General features: G+C 37.4%; 1 protein-coding gene across 1 annotated transcript in view; it reads left to right on the forward strand.

Annotated features, from left to right (window-relative positions):
• LOC126188355 (titin) overlaps positions 1-22340 on the forward strand; it is a 516411-nt gene that overhangs the window by 241667 nt on the left and 252404 nt on the right. The window lies entirely within an intron of this gene.

Raw genomic sequence — 22340 nt, forward strand, 5'->3', positions numbered from 1 at the left:
TGAAATGTAGGATTTACATTGCCCACCATACCTCCACTGCTACATGTTGTCAAGTCATGTTGTGAACCCGACATTTCTGCACTATTTATGCTTATAGTGCAATATTTCATTGCCTTTCTGCTCAGAAACAAAATATACATGATGAAATAAAGAACCAAAAACAAAAATTCTGAAGTCATTTCCAGATGATGAGCAAATTCTGCCCACTGCTCTGCAGTGATAGAGAGGTAATGTTGTAAAAATGTAACATTGTGATGTAGAACTTACTGTATAAAAATTTAAGTTTTTGTATTAGCTTACTCTCTTACCTTTAAGATTTTTGCAGTTGAGACATTTCTTGGATGCAAAAAGATGCTCAAAGACTTTAATGCTGTTTTTATCCTACTTTAGGCATCTCTTCTTTCTGCCATTGCTTCTATTTCATCATTTGTCTGTCAAACAAAGGCCCTTGCATTTTAATAGCATGGTTAATTGTATGTAACTCTCTAACAGCAGACTATAACCTCTTATTTTTTTAAACACAAAAGATCATTTTTGTATGCTCTCAAATGGAAAGAGGGAATATTCATTCTTACTATGCTCTACCTTGTTTGTCATTGCTGAATCTCTGCATAATGCTCCATGTTAATCTGTCCTCTCTGAGCACTTTCTCAACCACCATTCTTTCCCATCTTCTCCACTTCTTATGTATACCATGCTTCATACTTCTAGTAGCCTGTCTCCTACATGCATTTTCAATTTTTTTAGTCTTTTCTCAGTTTTTCTTTTTTACACTTGTACATTTTTCTAGTGGTTACAGTTCTTCTTTTTCCTTTTTCCTCTGGTTCTTTCTGTATCTCTTTCTTTCTGGTGCTGCCTTGTCAGGCAGCAAGACTTCATCATCACTTTGATGAAACGTGTGAAGCAGTTCCATATAAGCAAAGTGTTGCAATTAATTTCATGAAGTAATGATTAAAATCTGTGAAACTATGGTTTACTGGCGTTATTTGTCATTTGTCTCATATCAAACAAACAATATTGCGGGCAGATAGAATGAGACTTCAGAAACTAGAAATTGTGTTAGATGGAATAGACAAAGATATTAAATTATATCTGCCGTTTACATCCTGTTTGTTCACTGTGTCATGTTTTTCAGTCTTTTAATGCCTTTGATTTGTCATGTTTTCTCCCATTTTTTCTTTCTTTTGTGGCAAGATAGGGTACACTTCATTTGTGAGCTGCAGGATGGCTGTGTATACTTCATTTGTGAGCTACAAGGTGGCTAATGGATAAGTCAGCCTCACACTGGTTTTTTAATCATTTCAGAATTGATTAGGAATTGTTGGTCAGAGCTGGGATTTATAGGGTCATGACACTCCAGTTAAATAATATGTTCCACGAAAAGACTTATAATAATCTCAAGTTTGTTCCAAAACTTTTTACTGATTCATGATTTCAATCTGTATCTTGACTGCTTCTTTTACAAAGAATATATAAGTTACACCAGATATAGTCAGCATCATTCTTATGAAGTGAAAACACATGATCTACAACCACTTAACAGTATTATCTGAACTGCTTTATGAGCTACAAGATCTAGAGGAACACATTCATTTGCCAAGACAAATGCACACTCACTCAGCTGTACCCTTCATTAATTGTATTATACTTCTGTACTGAAAGTCTCTGTTCTTTTTTTTTATCATTTTGTTCTATTTTGTTCATTGTATATGATCGGGGCAGACATCTCATGACACCTGATCAGGTTGTTCGTTGATCCGTTCACTCAGTTTTTTTTATTACAGAGGGTAGCAAAACCCTCTGACCTAACACTCTGAGCTACCGTGCCAGCATTCTTAATATCAACTATCTAAAATTGGCAATACATGCATCGGAATCAAACTGACTTCTATAGTGAGCAAGTGTGTATCATGACATTTATCAACCATCACTAGGTGATGCATTTATTGCCAATTTTAAATGGTTGACGTTAAGAAAAGTCACTTTCAGTGGAGCCTCAGTAGGTCAGGCTTGAAAATAACCCAGTTGGTTCGAAACTGGCCGCCAAAGTATATGTACTGCAACTGTGACAGTTTTGTAATAAACTGTTCAGTTTCTAAAGAGCCAACGAGCTTGTTCTAGTCACGTGAGAGTTCCATGATAAGTCAGTTAGCTGCACATAGTTACAGAGTTATGCCAAACATTAACAAAGACCTTCCATTGTCCACAGTGGCACTTAACATCTTCAGTTTCCATAACAGCTGAACCTGTATCTTCATAATGCAGCATGGAGTACTGTACCTATGGGAAATACCACTGTCGAAAAAAATTTCATCTTTTACAAAATTGGAACTTTCTCCCAGAGTAGCAATCTACAGTGATAGAATCAAGTGTCATTATTTAAGTTTATGGCCAAGGGGAAACTTTTGATGCATGTATTTAATTCTGATTTAAGGAGATGAGATGTTTATTAATGAGTGGACATTGAATGGTAAGTAAAGGGCCTGGGGACAAAATAAAAGCATGGGTATGCAGCAGGTAGCAATGCATTTGTTCTCAGACTGAGAGCATGAGTTCTGTCCTTTAATTGGAAGATTCAGCTCCTTTTTTGCTTGAGTGATTTTAATTTTTTTCCTTTTTTGAGTGGTGAGAAAGGAATTATGGAAATGATTATCAAATTTGAATGATATGTCCATACAATGCTTTCAGAAAAGATTGAAGATAGTTTGGAACTTGTAAACACCCATTTATTTTTTTGTTTGCAATTTATTTTCCTGCTAAATATATTTTGCTCAACTACTTTTTTCTTTATTACATATAAAGCTGTCAACTGTATTAAGTATAAGCATTCTCCTTTCGAGAGATCAGCTAAATTTAGCTCAGCCAGCTCACTGAGAATGATGTATAATATGTGAACAGCTATGAATCAAATTTTACCTAATGTTTCCGAGTCATTCAATCCATTGATAAAAGATTTCCCAGCTCACCTCATAAACCCAGAAAGTAAACTGAATGGATGACAGAAATGGGTACTACCATGGTTCCCAAGACTTTATTCCACATTTGTATCTCCTCTCGAAAGTGAAATAGCTAATGTTAAAATATGAATGATCATATGACAAAAGATTACTAGAAGCTGCTGATGAGTAGATAATACTACGAAAAGATAGTTACGACTCACCATATAGCAGAGATGCTTAGTCACAGCGAGGCGCAACAAAAGACTGTTAGACAATAAGCTTTTGGCCAACAAGGCACTTGTCAAAAATAGACAACAGACACACACACACACACACACACACACACACACACACACACACATGCAAATGCAACTCATACACGTGACTGGAGATGGTCATGTGTGTGCGAGTTATGTTTGCGTGCATGCGTGTGTGTATGTGGTGAAAAGCATCTATTCTTTTCCTAACAATATTATGAAAAGAAAAGTTTCCACTCACCATATAGCTAGCGAAGATGCTGAGTTGCAGATAGGCACAACAAAGACTGTCACAAATAAAGCTTTCAGCCCGTAAAGCCTTTGTCAAAAAAAGACCCCCCCCTCCCCCCCACACACACACACATGCTCAAACACAACTCACACACACCTGTGTGTGAGTTGCATTTGCGTGTGTGTGTGTGTGTGTGTGTGTGTGTGTGTGTGTGTGTGTGTGTGTGTGTGTGTGTGGTGTGTGTGATCTATTTTTGACTAAGACCTTAAGGTCCGAAAGATTTATTTGTGACAGTCATTTTGTTGTGCCTACCTGCGACTCAGCATCTCCACTATATGGTGAATGGCAACTTTCCTTTTCATAATATTGTTACATTCCATCCTGGATTTTCCATTATTATTTTCATGATATTTTTATATTCCATCCTGTATTTTCCATTGTTTGATGAGTAGGTAGATGTATAACCCTAAAATGTTTAGTCATTATGGATGTGGAACACTGCAACTGTGATGAATAAAGTTTTTCAGAAATAACTGCAGCCAGTTGTCTTTTGTGATAGTTAAGTTTTTATTATGCAATGACCAGTTTTGAAGCATGTAGCGACTCATTTTCAGATGGTACACACTTTTAATGATAGTTTCTAGTATTATGGGGGTCATGTAGCTGTAACAAATCTTGCGACAGCTACAAGACCTCCACAATGCCACACACAATGATTAAAAATGTGTACCATCTGAAGATGTTACTAGATGCTTCAAAATCAGTCATGGTATAGTAAAAATTGAATCATCACAAAAGGCCACTGGTCACAGTTATTTCTTAAAACCTTTAGACATTTAAGCATTTGAACTTTTTTTCAAAATGGTGGAGAGAGAGAGAGAGAGAGAGAGAGAGTTACTGTATTTACTCGAATCTAAGCCGCACTCGAATCTAAGCCGCACCTGAAAAATGAGACTCGAAATCCAGGAAAAAAAATTTTCCCAAATCTAAGCTGCACCTGAAATTTGAGATTCGAAATTGAAGGGGAGAGAAAAGTTTTAGGCTGCATCTCCAAATCGAAACAAAGTTGGTCCATTGTAATATGAGACACAATTTAGGTCGAATGAATGACGATACAGCTACAGTAGTTTGGTTCGAGACGTAAGCTTAGCAGTTAAGCTTTACCAGGCAGCCATTGCTATGCGTCAGGCGCTCCGTCCGTATTTATATGGGTACCTTTTTCACGTGCTTCGTCTGGGTTGAATTGATTGCTTATTTTTCTTTGATCTGATAAGTGCCGTTACTTTGTTATAGGTGTTTACGTCACTCTAAGCTGAAAATGCATTATTGTACTGTGTTATGCATTGTTTGTCGCATTCTGATAATGAGTGTTTACGACCTGTCGCCGCTCGCGGCATGGCTTGCTTTTGTACGCGCTACCGCCCATTCCAATTGAAAAAATAAATAAATAAATAAAAATAAATAAATAAATAAAATCGTCTCATTAGTGAAACAATGTCAAGAGAATGCAATTTGTTGTTACTTACACTGCTGCTTTCTTTGATAATGATCAACAAGAACCAAATAATAGACTGCGTATGATAGAAGGTGTTGTGAAGGAGAGTTTAGCGAAAATTTTTCTCCGTTTGAATATCTTTGCAGATGCCTCTTTAGTACATTACCTTCTGCACAGAAATTAGAGTCATCTTAGATTTAAAAATCTAGTCAGTTGTCGTGCTTCATTTCTGATTGTATGTCTAATTGGCGTAAGAATAATACTAATATAAACATGGCATGATATGTATATTCTTCCACGATTGCTGTTGTCTCACTCTAGTTTCGTAGTTTATTAGGCAGACAGGATTTAAATGAAGTAGCAGCAAACACAAAAGAATACATGGCAAAATGTTTATATTCGTATTATTCTTATGATGAAGAGAATACTGCATGTGATTCACAATTCATAAAAGTTCCTATTAGCAACCATCTCTTGTCACAGGTAGGAAAAAATTCAGAACGTAGAGTCGGCCATGTTGACAAACATCCCAAACAGTCTTGCCAGTCGGATTTTCGTTGTACATTGAAAGGCTGCTACATTCGAAGATGAACAATACAGAATTTGTATTTACTTCGTTGGACAATGTATGAAAATGCAGTGGTCAAAACTCGGGGCGGAGAAAAAGGCTCGTCTTCCACCTTTTTCTTTTTTTTTTTAAATTTATTTACTGACGCAGAGGTTTTGGCGCCAGTATTTATCTATGTGCCTGCAAAGCATGCCTGTGTAGCGCTACATATATTCGATGGCAAAAGTTACTTGTGGCGGCACCTACCAACATTTTACAGAACTTCCGCTTACTTTGCACTCGATTCTAAGCCGCAGGCGGTTTTTTGGATTACAAAAACCGGAAAAAAGCGCAGCTTAGATTCGAGTAAATACAGTAGTCCTATTATATCCTGATAATGTTGTGTAAATGAGGTGCAAATAGTTGTCTAAGATTGAAAGCAGTACAGTTGAGAGGGAAAGTGTATCCTACAACTGTAAATTCAGTGAGTCACAGTTGGAATCAGCCAACTCATACAAATACTTAGGTTTAACACTTTGTAGGGATATGAAATAGAATGATCACAGACTCAGTCATGGAAAAAGCAGGTGCTAGACTTCAGTTAATTGGTAGAGCACTGAGCAAGTGCAATCAGTCTACAAAGGAGATTGCTTACAAATCACTTGTGCAACCATTTCTAGAATATTGCTCAAGTGTGTGGGACCCATGCCAAATAGGACTAACAAGGGAAATTGAACATGTACAGAGAAGGGCAGCACAAATGGTCACATGTTTATTTGATCCTTAGGAGAGTGCCACAGAGATACTGAAGGAACTGAACTGGAGGACCTTTGAAGGTAGATATAAATTATCCTGAGAAAGTGTATTAACAAAGTTTCAGTAACAGGCTTCAAATGATGACTCTAGGAATATATTACAATCCCATGCGTATCATTCACATAGGGATCATGAGGATAAGATTAGGATAATTACTGCACACACAGAGGCACTCCATATGTGAAAAGCAGGAAGAAACCCTTGTAACTGGTACAATTGGACGTACCATCAGCCATGCATCTAACAGTGATGCATAGAGTATAGATGCGGATGTAGAACAGACATAGGTATACCCATAGGCATCCACAGGCTTTCTTGCCTTATGTCATTGGATTCCACCAAGGTTTCTGACTGTAGTTGTTGGTGGATATGAAATTGATTATGGGAAGCTGGAAGGAGTTGAAAGGACTATTCATATAGACAGCCCTTAATTCACTAGCCCTGCAAGCTGATGCAGATGGATGTATCATCAGTAGTGTATTTGGATGGACACAAATTACAGTTGTTCCAGAGAATAACAGAAGTAAGGAACGTTAAGAGTACACAGCTTGGTGAAAATGATGTCATTGAAAATGAGGAAAGGCTTGTAATGCACAATGATAGGGAAGAAAATCAGCCACATCCTTTTTGACAGAATTGTGCTGGCATTTGCCTCAAAGTAATTTAGGGAAATAAGTGAAAACTTAAACCTGGATACTAATCCAATACTTTAATCACTGCCCTGCCTCACTCAGTCCAGGAAATAAAAAATCTGTCTCATACACTAAAAAAAACCTATTGAACAACATTGTGCAAATGCATATACGTATTCAGTAGATGTTTTTAAACTAGCAACTCAACTGTAGCCATAATGGGCTTATTTATTATTAAATGGAAGTATCTAGAAAATGAGATTGTGAATTTAAATTGAAGTAAATTCTTTCAGTTTAGTGGAATGGTACTGAAAGGTATCTAATATCTCTAATATAAGTAGAGGTATCTCCAATATAGAGGTTTTTAAAAAGATTTCTTTGTAAATTATTTTGAGTAGCCTAAAAAGACCACATCCAGTGGCTGTGCAGAATGAGTTTAGTTACTTGGAAGAAATATAAATTTAATACTGAGTTAATGGATTTAGAGGAAAAAAATATGCTGATAGATTATCTTCCAAAACTATTTTGTTTCTAATTTTATCCTTCCATCTAACTGCCCACTTAATGTACATTTGGATCTTGTTCCTTTTGATGTTCCTGCAGTCAATGCTGTGTACAAATGTTTGACTTGTAAACAATTTAGGATGGTTAGCAAAAACTTTGTGTGGTTTATAATTTTTTGCTGATATTTGGAACCATACTTTACAGTTAATTTACTTCTGCCAATGTCATTTTCATTCGCCAAAGTATCAAAGTTAACTAGCTGTGGGACATTTTTATTTCATTTTGTTTTATCAAAATATTCATTGTGGTTTCTTAGAGCAATATTAGCTTCAGTATATTTAATATTATGACTGAGCTGTTCAGGAATATGATCTTCTCATGAATCTAGCCACTACTTTACCTATATTATTCAAGCAGCCCTTGTACAATCAGTTTTAACCAAGACTAATGAAATAGCCCAATCAGAACACAATACAAGGCTCTCAGTTACAATCTTCTGTTCCTCTTCATTCAAAACTGGAGGAAGGAAGGTAGATCAGGTTTAATGTCATTTTGACATCGTGGTCATTAGAGATGGAGCACAACCTCAGACTGTGTCAATGATGAGGAAGGAAATCAGCCATGTCTTTTCAAAGGAACCATCCTGGCATTTGGAGCAATGTAGGGAAATCACAGAAAACCTAAATCTGGATGGCCGGATGTGGGTTTCAACCGCCTCCCAGTTCCAAGACCAGTGTGCTAAACAATGTGCCACCTCACTCGGTTTCCAGCCCACCAATCCTTTGAATTTTTCATAATAAGAGTCTTCGAAAATATGTATGTGGAAGTTTTGTGTGATCTATTTTACTAAATAATAACAATATGAAAAGGACAGATTGCCACTCACCACATAGAGGAAGCATTGAGTTGCCCCAATGGCCAGAGACAGCAGGCATGTATGTGTGAGCTATACTTGTGTGAAAGTGTGTGTGTTTCAGGAAATTGATAGGTTGCTACTCATTGTAAAGATGACCTGTTGAGATGCAGACAGGCGCAATCAAAAGGCTTTCATCCAAAGCCTTTGCTGATGAAGGCTTTGGTCAAAAGCTATAATGTGTAACAGTTTTTTCATAGTGCCTGTCTGCAACTCAACAGGTCATCTTTACCCTGAGGAGCAATATATCCTTTTCCTAATATTGCTGATAGTCCAACCTGGAGTTTACATTGTTTGATTTTGTGTGTGTGTTTTCTGCTTCAGAAGAAAGACTATTTCATCTGAAAGCTTAAATGTTAATAGCAGTGTTTCCTATTGTGCATGTCTGTGAATCAGCGGCTCCTCTGTGTGATGAGTAGCACTCTGTCCCTTTCATATTGTTGTTATTCCAGCCTGGGCTTTCATTTGTTCTATTTTATTAAATGAAATTCTTCTGTGTTCAGCTATATTTAATATTTGCGACATGTTCCAATCAACTGCCTTTATTTTTGCTGTATATATGTAAAATATGTTATTGATTTCAGAGTTATATGACTCCATCTTCAGACATCCATATGACAATCCCATTAATTGACTGTGGAGTGCAGCAAACAAGTCAAATGGCGTACACATAAAATATGTATTTTGCAAGTTAAAGAAGGCATTATCAGCATGTATATTGATGTTGAGAATAACATGTCTGTTATGATGTAATTAGATAGAAAAAATAATCTACTCACCAAGTGGCAGCAGAATATGCACGTAAAAGAAAGTTATATTTATGCACGCTTTTGGAGCCAGTGGCTCTGGCTTCCAGGAGAAGGGTTGAAGGGAAAGGAAGAGGGGTGAAAGAAATTGACTGGAGAGGTTTAGGAAATAGGGTAGATTTCAGAGAAGTCACCCAGAACTGTGGGACAGAGGAGATTTACCATACAGGATGAGAAGGTAAGTCTTCTCTGACCCATGGTTACGGGTGACTTTTCCGAAATCTATCCCTTTTCCTAAACCTCTCCAGTCCATTTCCTTCACCCCTCTCCTTTCCCCTTCCGTCCTTCTGCTGGAAGAAGGAGACACTGGCTCCTAAAGCTTGCATGAGTATAACTTTCTTTTATGTGCATGTTCTGCTGTCGCTTGGTGAGTACAGTTTTTATCTCTCCAGTTACATTATATAGCCTAAAAATTGATTATTTTCATTGACAATGTTATGAAGCATATAAATCAAAAAGCTTTCACAAAATCATAACTTTATATACACCTGCCTACATATACTCACCATATAGTGGAGATTCTGAGTCGCGATAGGTGCAATAAAAAGATTCATACAATCATAGTTTTCAGCCATTAAGGCCTTTGTCAGCAGTAGACACACATACACACACACACTCACACAAGTGCAACTTGCACACACAAAGGAAGAGGGGTGAAATAAAGGGACTGGAGAGGTTTAGGAAATAGGGTAGATTTCGGAGAAGTCACCCAGAACTGTGGGCTTAATGGCCGAAAGCTATGATTGTGTGAATCTTTATTGTGCCTATCGCGACTCAGCATCTCTGCTATATGGTGAGTGGCAACTTTCCTTCTCTCGTATTGTTACATTCCATCCTGGATTTTCCATTGTTTTATTTTTGCCTACATATACTGTCACACCTTCATTTTCCTAAATAAAATTAGTAATAACTTAAAAAATTCGAGTTTTAATTGTATTCAGCTGACTGTTAATGCCAGACAGGCATACAAATCAAGACATTGTTATTCCTTTTTGTATTGTTGCTTTGACTTATGTATTTCATAGCACTGAGTTTGTCAGACAAGTATATGCATCTCAACATCAGTAGATCTGTTGGTAATGTCTTCTGTATTTAATTGCACGTAAAATATGCTTGAATAATATTTTCTATGGGTAAGCTATTTGATATGATCATTTCATTTAGTCCATACAACTGCACAGTCATAAGGATGTGCGAAGACAAAGTTAAATAACTCTGAAATAGGCTTACATATTTTTTTGCTTTTGTTCTTTGGGTCCAACCTATTACCATACTTTTTAGTGCTCAACCCAGAACATATTTTTGAAATTTGATAAAAGGCTTATTAGTTTACTGAAACATGAACTTTATTTATTCAGTTTTATTTTTCACTAGACATACCTGTAGTCAGAAATTGTTTGTGTACAATGTGGGCTGAATTACCAATTCCTAAAATAGATCTCTCTAAATAATTTTGAACTTTTCTGAGCGAGCAAATATTCATTCCCCTTCCGCTTCACACCACCAAAATTACTCTTAGTGTTATCAGCCGTACAGCAAATCAATTTTTCTTCAAGTGTGTATTTCTTTGCACACTGAAAGAAATACTAAGTCAATATCTGAGCATTTTCGCCTGACACTTCATCAAAATTTGAAAGTTTAACTTGAATTCTCTCTTCCAGACTGAAATATCGTACAACAATTCAGCACAAGTTTTACTTCACTTTGTTACTGCTTCATCCATCATTATTGTTACATAATTAATATGTTCCAAAGAACACAACACATTAACAAATATAAGAGGCAAAATAATGTTAACAACGACTGTTTCAGTTTTGGTCCCAGCAGATGAAAATTCTGGGTCTTATATTTTTTATGCCAGTTTAGATATACAGTCTGATATTTTGAAACTGAGTTAGCATCTAGCAGTGTGGTATAAAAATGTAGTCTCTTTAGCAGCTCACTACAATTAGCAGTTGTTATTTTTGGCTCTAAAAAATCTCTTTATGTTTGGTGAACCATTAGCATTAATAACATTCCTATATTCAGTTGTTTTCCTATGGTCTGTAATATCACCCTTTCCTTTATGTGTAATGGAAAATTCTCCAGTGCGGTAAGCACATTCATTGTTATTGTCATTACACAATTTAAAAAATTCATGTTCCTGTTGCAAATCAACTTTAAACAAACACACTTCCTTTGTACCCATTCCTAAAAAATCAAACACAGAGCAAATAGAGATAAAGTGATGAAACATGTAGACGAGTTACTTCACGCACAAAAACAACATATACACATTGTCCCTATTGTGTTGTCAAATCATTAACAAGTCAAAAGTTGTGGTAGGGCTGTCAGCCACACGTGGACATTACTATGGATAGCACAAAGAGACCAGGACTGTCCTCGCTAATCCCTGACATATGGTAAGCCAACTTTGAAATCAACAATATTTTGTGCATATAAGCTGCAAAAATAAAGAGAGCTGATTGTAATGTGTCAAACATATGTGCGTATATGGAATATTATGAAGGACTGGCTACTTTCCTTTGTATCTGGTTTCTTGATAATTGTTTTTGAGGAACACTGAAGTCTGTGGCATGGTTGATCATGTTCACCCCACAATCTAAAAAGACATAATCTCAAAACAGAAAATGGCATTCAGTAATAAAACAAAAGGCGTGGGTGCAATCTGTCACTTCAGATTTTTGGACAAAGTGTTGTTAAGGTAACACAACAAGTATAATTCTATAACCTGTATAACATATACTACTTACAGATAAATTTTTGGCATCTTTTGCTGTTTTCAATACATTCACTGTGTATGTTCTCAAAATGGCTGCATTATGGGTTTCAACTCATGTACTTCTACCACAAATTATCATAAATATATTATTCACAAACTTCAGAATTTGAAGTTTTAACACTGTTTACCCCTGTTGGTTTTGTTCAACTCTTTTCATGATATTAGAGATTGTTGCACATTTTATTTACAGAAAATAAAGAAATTCACTTTAACCAGTGAAACATTGAAACTCTTGCGTACAGAATTCAGTGTCCTCTTTCATCTTATAGTAGCACTGAAACAGTGACACAAAATACTCTGTGTTAGGATCACCTTATGGCCTATACGGTAGACATACTTGAAGGAAGGTTAAGGTTCAGTATCCTATTGACAAGAATGTTGCTGTACATTGAACTCAAATTGGGGAGGAAGTTGGCTGTGTCCTTTACAAATGAAACATCCCTGCAATTGTCTTAAGAGACTAGGTAAACCACAGGAAATCTATGTCTCAGTGTTCCGGCTGAGATTTCAACCTCTGTCTTTTAAATCCAAGTCCAGCGTCTTAAAACACTTCAGTCACTACAAGTACTTAAATTCCCTACAATGTTAATTACATTTAGCATGATGTTTTGTGACATCAAATATTTCCCAGTATCTCTGAAGTTAAAGAATAAAAAATATTTTTTACCTTAGATATTGTATCATTCTAAAACTTGATGAAGCTATACTAAAAACTCAGCCACTATTCTTACCCTGGGTAGAAATAACTGCTAGTTTCAAAATGATCTTTCAGATTCTGGAATAATCTTTTGAAACAAGTTTCCTCTCTATATGAGCTCTAGAAATTCAACATCCCAGACTCTTTGCCTTTACAAATGTCTGCTTGTGTCTGTGTATATGCGGATGGATATGTGTGTGTGTGCGAGTGTAACCTGTCCTTTTTCCCCCTAAGGTAAGTCTTTCCGCTCCCGGGATTGGAATGACTCCTTACCCTCTCCCTTAAAACCCAAATCCTTTTGTCTTTCCCTCTCCTTCCCTCTTTCCTGACGAGGCAACCGTTGGTTGCGAAAGCTAGAATTTTGTGTGTATGTTTGTGTTTGTTTGTGTGTGTATCGACCTGCCAGCACTTTTGTTTGGTAAGTCTCATCATATATATATAGAGGGAAACATTCCACGTGGGAAAAATATATCTGAAAACAAAGATGATGTGACTTACCAAACGAAAGTGCTGGCAGGTCGATAGACACACAAACATACACACAAAATTCAAGCTTTCGCAACAAACAGTTGCTTCATCAGGAAAGAGGGAAGGAGAGGGAAAGACGAAAGGATGTGGGTTTTAAGGGAGAGGGTAAGGAGTCATTCCAATCCCGGGAGCGGAAAGACTTACCTTAGTGGGAAAAAAGGACAGGTATACACTCGCAAACATACACATATCCATCCGCACATACACAGACACAAGCAGACATTTGTAAAGGCAAAGAGTTTGGGCAGAGATGTCAGTCGAGGCGGAAGTACAGAGGCAAAGATGTTGTTGAAAGACAGGTGAGGTATGAGCGGCGGCAAATTGAAATTAGAAATTAGCGGAGATTGAGGCCTGGTGGATAACGAGAAGAGAGGATACACTGAAGGGCAAGTTCCCATCTCCGGAGTTCTGACAGGTTGGTGTTAGTGGGAAGTATCCAGATAACCCGGATGGTGTAACACTGTGCCAAGATGTGCTGCCCGTGCACCAAGGCATGTTTAGCCACAGGGTGATCCTCATTACCAACAAACACTGTCTGCCTGTGTCCATTCATGCGAAAGCTTCACAGTGTAGGCAGGTCAGTTGGTAAATCACATGGGTGCTTTCACACATGGCTCTGCCTTTGATCGTGTACACCTTCCGGGTTACAGGACTGGAGTAGGTGGTGGTGGGAGGGTGCATGGGACAGGTTTTACACTGGGGGCGGTTACAAGGGTAGGAGCCAGAGGGTAGGGAAGGTGGTTTGCGGATTTCATAGGGATGAACTAAGAGGTTATGAAGGTTAGGTGGACGGCAGAAAGACACTCTTGGTGGAGTGGGGAGGATTACATGAGGATGGATCTCATTTCAGGGCAGGATTTTCAAACATTACTTTTGTTTCCAAGTTAGAGCAGTTTTTTTGCTACTTATTTTGTCAGACTTTGATCTGAGTCACAACTATGCCAGTTCCCTACATGTTACTGCTGCCATGTACTACAGTTAAAAAATCCATGAACTGCCATTTAAATATTTAAAGTGAAAATGTTTCTTATCATGAAGTCTTCCTTTCTCATGCATACGAGGTTTGTTCGGAAAATATATATAAAAGTTGAATAATAACTTTATTTTACAATTATTCAGGTATTACAATATGGTCTCCTTCAAAGTACTCGCCCTGAGATGCGATACACTTCTGCCAACACCGTTTCCACTGTTGATAACATTGCTGAAAGTCTTCAGTTGTGATGTTGTTCAGTTGCCGTGTCGTTTCCACTTTGATGGCTTCCACATCTCCCAAGTGCTGCCCCCGAAGCACCATTTTGCATTTCAGGAACATGAAGAAGTCACACAGGGCTAAATCGAGTGAATAAGGCAGGTGGTCTGTCACGGTGATTGAGCTTCGGGCCAAAAACTCGCGCAAAATGAGCAACGTGTGAGCGGGCGCATTGTCGTGATGAAGGATCCACCTGGCCCCTTTTGCCAACTCCTTGCTTTGAGATTTGAGCTCCACATCGAATTCATAAAACCGGGACTCGTCTCCAGTGATGGCTCGGTTGACAAAGTCCCCTCATTCCTCTGCTTCCAACCAATCCTCACAGCACTCAACCCTCTTTGCTTTCTGTTCTGGTGTCAAGAGCTTCGGTACAATTTTCTTCATTTCAAGTTTTTGTGTCAGGATTTTGTGAACGATTGTTTTGCGGATTGAGAGCTCATCAGCAATCATTCTGACTGTCAATCTACGGTCCTTAAGAACACAAGCCCGAATTCGTTCAACATTTGCATTGGAACTCGATGTCGACAGGCGTCCTGGGTGAGGGTCATCATTCACTTCTTCTCGCCCATCCCGGAACCTTTTTAACCACTTGTTCATGGTTGGTTCCTTCAGAGAATTGTCTCTGTAAACCTGTTTCAAACACTCAAAAATCTCATGGCCATTCTTGCCTAGCTTTGCAAGAAACTTGATGTTGACGCGCTGTTCCTCAATCAGAGAGAGCTCCATGCCGATGGCAGGTGAAAAAGGGTAACTGTCAACAAGCTGCTGCACACTCCCACCTTCATGCAGAGTGCTCTGACCTGAACTGAGCATTGATGGGATTGATTACAGCAGTAGTCCCACCTGGCGGTGACTGCAACCTGTAACATAAAGACATTATTCAACTTTTATACATATTTTCTGGACAAACCTCGTTAACAATTATTTCAGTCTGCCCAACTTGCATTTTGCCTAGATTCCCTTTTGGAAAATCTGGAGATTCCTTCTATTTCACACTAAATGTAAAATTTGAGTCATTATTATACCACCACCTTCACGATTATGCAACTTCCAATAGCTTAATAGGAGTGTGATATACATTCTAGAACAAAGTTGAAAGAAAATGTAGTGTGCCTACTGTCAATCCATCTGTTTCCCAAATTACAAAAGAATAACAATTACGTTTGAAACTTGTTACTAGTTGCTCTATTTAGTACGGTATATTCACTTTGTTATGTATAAACAAATAAAAACAGATGATAGGAAATTTATTCTCTTGAACAAAACCTGACAAAAACACTGGTTTTTGCAGTATGGGCTGTCTTCTTCAGACAGGAGAAAGAAAATGTCTTTTGGAAATAGGGGTATTCAGAGACTGGGAAGGGAGAAACACAAGACAGCAGGTTGATTGATACAGTGAGTCAGCTCAAGAAGATGATCAACAATACGCGGCCAGTAAGAGAAGAATTTTAAAAATCTGAGATGTTGTACACCATAGATATAGATGAACAGTAACCGTAGTAAAGATAACAAGCAGAGAATTGAAGAAAGGATAAAAAGAAAATAAGAGGCAAAAAGGGTAAATAGGTATATAAGTAAATCAGAAGGATATGTAAACAAAGGCAGAAATGAAGGCAAACAGCAACAACAGAAAAGAAAGTAAATTGTCATCAAGTGAGTACTTGAATGAAATAGAGCAAACATATTCTTAGGGGCAAATTCCCATGTGTAAAGTAATGTTGTAACGAGGAAGCCTAAAAGAAGCCATGTGGTGAAGCTGAATGTTTATTTTTGTCTCATGTGGAATGTTTGATTGTTTGTAGGTAACTACATATATTAACGCATGGAGCTCACTGTGAACCATTTAGAGGTAGTTAATTTTTGTCCTTCATTCATTCACACATTGTGTTTTTTTAAATTCCATCATGAAAGGAGAGTCATTAGAAATGTGATATGGATTAGCTTACACCTTAACGTGCAGAAACACCCACCGCAGGCAAAAATACACTTACAGCAGATTATGAAAATGTTAATATACTACATGGTTAATTATGGAAATTATGTCTGAATTACATATAAGGAAAATCAACCTGAAAAAAAGTAAAATTACAAGAAGGCCATTACTTATCACCAGGGGGTGAAATTCTAAGTACTACCAATAAAAACATAAAAGTAGAGACAACCTTTCGCTACTCTCAAAATTGTTGCTTCCTCAATTGCGAAGGAAAGAGGGTTTGAGTGGAAAGTTTAGAATGGAGAGGTGGATACCTAGACTCAAGGTTGCCTGGGACCGATCTTCTATGTGGGCAAGGGGAGAATTGTTTTTTAATTTCTTAAATTGGTTTATACTTTCGTGTTTGTCATATTTTTTAATTGAATTGATGAGTAATACTTGTGAATTGAGTTGAGTTATTCCATGGAAGTTAGTATTTCAGTGTCACTCTGGATCCAAATTGTCAAAATATCATTACTATGTTGACACCATCTAGTGATCTGACTTCTTGGAGTTGAGTAGGACTATCTCTAAGTGACCCACAGACAGATTCCAGTAAGAGGGCTCCACCCTGAATCATTTGGCTATCTCTTACTTGTTTGTATGTTTGTCTTTCAAAAATGAAATAGTCATCAGAAAATATGATACTGATTTAGGTTAGCTGAAGAAGGTAATTACTTTGCTATCCAGGAGAGGCTGGTTGAGGAAATGCTCAGCAGCAAATAGAACAAACATTTAATGTTTGTTTTAGATTTTCTTAGTACATAAATTTATTCTGCTACCACTGAATGAAATGAAGTTTTCTTTATTCTTAATGGGAGTAGTTTTAATTTTTCAGCTTGTTGTCAATGATTTTATATTTCTCCTTATTTGTTTTACAATACAAGCATTAATCAGTACATAATTTCACTAGAGAAATTGAAAACTAGCTTTTGTTATTTAGTCATGCTAGTACATCCCAATCTGAGAAATAAATGGGTGTAAGTTCAGTTTCCACAATCTCAGCTTAGACTTTATTGGAGTAAGACCCATACATTGCTTTATTTGTGTTTAAAAGGCACCTGTCATTGTCTTGCACAGGGCTAATTTAGGTAGTGTTACATGGACATGCACCCATTTAACACTGCCTAAATTAGCCATCTGGTAGAGCATGACTAGCATCTTTCACCCATGAATGAATCATTGTATGAATCTGACAAATAAGGCCTCAAGTTGAAATTGAACTTTCCCCTTTACCTCTCAGCCAAGGATATCTAACATCCTTTACTGACAACCATGTTAGGAAATGGTAGATTGCTACTTACAATATAGAGGAGATGTTGAATTGCAGACAGGTACAACGGAAAGACAGCTATACATTTGAGCTTTTGGCAAAAAGGCCTTCTTCTAAAGTAGAAACATACACACATGCACATGCACAACTCACAGACTTGTGACTATTGCCTCTGGTCACTGAGTCTGAGTCTGGCCTCAATGGCCAGAGACAATACTCACAAGTCTGTGAGTTGTGCATGTGTGTTTGTTTTTTCTACTTTAGAATCAGGCTTTTTCGTCAAAAGCTCAAAGGTGTAGCTGTCTTTTTGTTGTGCCTGCCTTCAGCTCAGTGCCTCCTCTATATGGTGAGCAACAGTCAATCCTTTTAGTAATAGTGTCGTTATTCATTCCTGGATTTCCCATCCTCTACTGAAATATTTTTTCCTTATTTTGTCAAAAACAACAATCTTATTTACACAATTACTGTTATAATTATAAGAAAGACCACAACTTACCTTACTTTGTATACATGTCAAAGTTTTACTAAGCAGATAAACAATTTTCACTGACTTAATTTTTAATTACACGATACAGATAAATAGGTTATTTCTGTTTTGCTACAACTGATAGATAGTATTGATATTCTGTCAGCAAACAAGCAACATGCATGTTTAACCTCCATTGGTGTCACAACAGACAATATTTTCATATTTTGTTGGAAGAACATGAAGCTGCCAACTCTTTTCACAATGAACAGAGATTTAATGACATCAAAGGTACTTGCCACCAGTCTCCAATACATAAAAACAATAAATTTAGTTACGTTGCCCATCAGGCCTTTTTTAAAAATAACCATTAATTTTCATGTTTTGTCCATATTAATAAAGACACAGCTGAAACTTACGTTTCTAGTAATAGAACATAGCAAGTGCTAAGTCAGCATATACACAGTGCTTATAAGTCATGTATTTAATTATTAAAATGGATTGCATGTGTTGGAATGCCAGGCAGTGAAGACCCAGTACAATAATTTCTCTGAGAGTGCACACATGAAGCGGACGATTTCCACGAATTGCTGAGATGCAATCCTTTGTCTCAGTTTTGTGCCAATACTTTGGATGTATGTTACTGTATAGACTATACATAAATGTTACGGAATGTCATTTGGGGATTTCTGGAGCAGAGGGCACTATGACATCATCACTGTTTCTCTAAAATCAACAGATATGTTTTCTCAGAAATTAAAATGAAAAACATGAACATTGTTGTGTTTGCTCACTGATCTAGTAATAATATGCCATGTTACAAAAGGAACATTTGGAGAAAGAATTTTCCAAAAGGCAGGAGTGCTTGTACTAAGACAGAAGGACTGATCCTGCACTTGTAGATGACATCCATATACAGGAAATATTAAGAGGAGTTTAAAGAAGTTAGCAATGCAATGTTGAAGACAATCTTTTAAAATCTAGAGAGTTAGGAATAGTAGGGGGAGTATTTGTCAAGTAAGACACAGGGAAAAAAAGAAACATGAAAAAGAACCATTGCAGTTGATCCAATTAAGCAGCAAGTAACGCAAAATTCTGAGAAGTGTGCTTCTTTCACTTGTCTGCTGTACTACTGTAGGAACTCATGAGCATTAAGAGCTCAGCTGCCACAAGTGGAGGAAGCAGTTTTTTCACAGAAGTATAGTTAGTGGATTCTGTTTTTGGGACAAGTAAATCAGATCTTCCAACTAGTGTGCCCCCTACATTTATGTGTCTTACGTGTCATACAGGGAAGAATGTATGTTGAAGTTTATATGTATTTGCAGTCTTCCTATATAAATACTTTATCTGAGTGTATTATTATATTTGTAATTAAAAAATGAATACTTTTTAGATATGTCAAAGCAGAGATTGGATGTAAGGCAGTCTTACAAAAGAGTGAAAGACCAAGAAGAAGCTGTATGTAGGTCATGTGGGGGGTGAAAGAATGTATAATCTCCACAGTAATTTAGAATGACACAACAAAGATTATAATACAATGGTGAACATACACACTCACACATAAACAATGTGTAAAAGTGTGTGTGTTTGTGTGAATAATCATGTGATATAAAACTTTAGTAGATCTGGAAAGAAAATTTGTAGTAAACGTGTGCTTAAAAGTAGGTTTTCCATTCAGAATTTTATGGTTTTCTCAATAATAATACCAGATGATTTTAGTAAATAGGAACAAGCAGCAGAAAACGATCTCTGAGAAGGTAAGGAACAAAAATGTGTTAATCTATTCTAAGGCAGGAACACCCTCTTGTAGGTGGAGATAAAAAAATATTTTAACAGTGATCCTGGTATCAGCATCAGGCAGGTGGCCTGCCAACACATGGTGAGCTGTACAACTGTGTGGAATGTTCTCCATTAAAACTGCCACCATCCATATCCTCTGTGAGAGATGGTATCATCGACCTTCACAACATTTGCCCATGTGCTGCCAAGAGTCTCCACAATAAATTGGCAGCAAACTGTCGACATTAGTTCAACCTCAGTGTGGGGACTGTTGGCAACCACTTTGTGGGACCAGTTATCATTCCACAATGCCTCGCAGGTGAGGCATATCTGCACTTCCTGTGGGTGCCACTGCCTCCCCTGTTGTGAGACATGCATTTTTCGTTACTAAGGCTAGTGTGCCTGGTATTTCATGTTGCTCCAGCTCACTGCCATCTCAAATGTGGAGCTCAAATGTTCACGACTTGTCTTACATCTTCTTATGTGAGCTTTCAGTCATTGAAACCTACACCGTCAAAGATCTTTTATCGTCACTTTAAAGTGGTTGTACCTCCCTTGGAATGCACTTCTGGCCATATGTCCATATGATGTGTCTTGCTTCTTATCCTCTCAGGAATTGTTTCCTGTAGTTTGTCCCCATTTAGCAAAATCACCTCATATACTTTACTGAGATAGGATATATTATTAATTGTGTATTGCCTTTCTGAATATTTGAATTAAGTACAGTGGGTTCAAGTCCACATTGCTCAAGTGTATAGGAGCATGCAGTGGTTTAATTTATAATGCTCATAAAGTATTTTATGTCATAGAGTTATTAGTTTGTAGATGTGTTTGAGGTGTACAGCGATTTTTATGAATGTGCAAAGAGCAACACAATAAATGTAGAACAACTAGTCTGGAACCCAAAACTGCATAATTACATTGAAAATACAAATTGGATATCTTCATGAATCTTTGAGACAAGTTGGTAATTGAATTACAAGTACTTGACACAATGGTATACTGTGAAGTAAAGTGCGTGTGTGAATGAGGTAAGACAACTGGTGCAATAGCACTGATTGCAAATAAAATCTGTGTGTCTAGGAATGAAATATAGCAATTACCGAGTCAGAAAATCCACAGTACTTATAAGCCATGGGTTTAGTTATTAAAATGGATGGCACAGGTGGGAAAGCAAGGCAGTGAAGACTCAAAACAGTAACTCCTCTGAAACTGCACACATGAAGTGAGTGATTTCTATGTATTATCGGGCTGGTATGCCCTGTCTCAGTTGAGTAGTTGTCTGCCAACTGTATTTCCAAACCTTTCTTGACCACTGAATCCCAGAAGGATGAGGCTGTGTCCAGTAACTTATCTTTCACGTAAGACATGGAATTCAGTGGAAATCAGTGTTCAGCCACTGTAAATTTGGTGGGCTGTAGAAGGCAGGTGAGTCACTGGTGTTCAAGGCGCTGCTCTTGTACTATTCTTGGAAACCACTACCTTCTCATGTGCACTCGCAAAGAAATTATTTTTCTAAATCCTTGCTGCTTGTAACACATGCTGTTTATTTTCATATTTAAGAACCTAGTTTGTAAGCACTGCAGATTTGCTTATTTGGCATTTGCTACATTTTATTCTTAGACGCATCAGTTTTATTTGTGACTGGTGTTGTTGTTCTAACTGTCTTCTCTATGACACATGTGCATTTTACTACACAGTATATCATTGTGCAAAGTGGTTTTAATTCAGTCACCAACTTATCTTGAAGATGGCTGTACTGTTAACAGCATAAATATTGGAAGGTGAAATATTTCTGTCTTTGATGCACACCTGATACAAGATCGAATATGTAAATAGATTATCTGTGTCTTCAGTATGTCAAAAATATGTAAAGTGCAACAGATGCTTCATGCTGCATATTAAATTCAAGGAAGCAACATTACCCCAGGATCATGGAGGCCAGGTGTTTGAAATTCCGTTTTTGCTGTTCAGTTGAAACAACTTGGGGTTCCAAATGAAATACAATGAAAGATCCACCTGCAAAAAAACTGTCCCAGTATGAGCACTACTGCAAAGCCTCCTGCTACAGTTTTAAGTACAGTATTTTCAAAAATTGTCGGTGTTGATCTTTGTTTACATTTCCTGCCATGCCCTCTCCAGCTGTCTTTTCTTTGGCAAACAGTTTGGGTGGTGCTTTGATGATGGATGAAGGAATTTGTTGGCCCAAATGCTTATGACTCTTTTGCCTTTGTGTGTACATCTGTGAACTGATGTTATTTCAAAAGGAGATGCTGTTCATTTTTATTTGCTGAGAAGAGTTATGTGTCAGTGTGATGTGGAGTGGAGTCAGGCTGTTGAAAAATTTTAGACCAGACCAAATAAATAAAAAGGACTGCGGCAAACTGCTAAGGGGGGGGGGGGGGGGGCGAATAGTTTTTTTCAATATTTGTTTTTGTTGATTAGCTACT

This window comes from Schistocerca cancellata, chromosome 5 (assembly GCF_023864275.1).
Source record: "Schistocerca cancellata isolate TAMUIC-IGC-003103 chromosome 5, iqSchCanc2.1, whole genome shotgun sequence".
Classification (NCBI taxonomy): domain Eukaryota; kingdom Metazoa; phylum Arthropoda; class Insecta; order Orthoptera; family Acrididae; genus Schistocerca; species Schistocerca cancellata.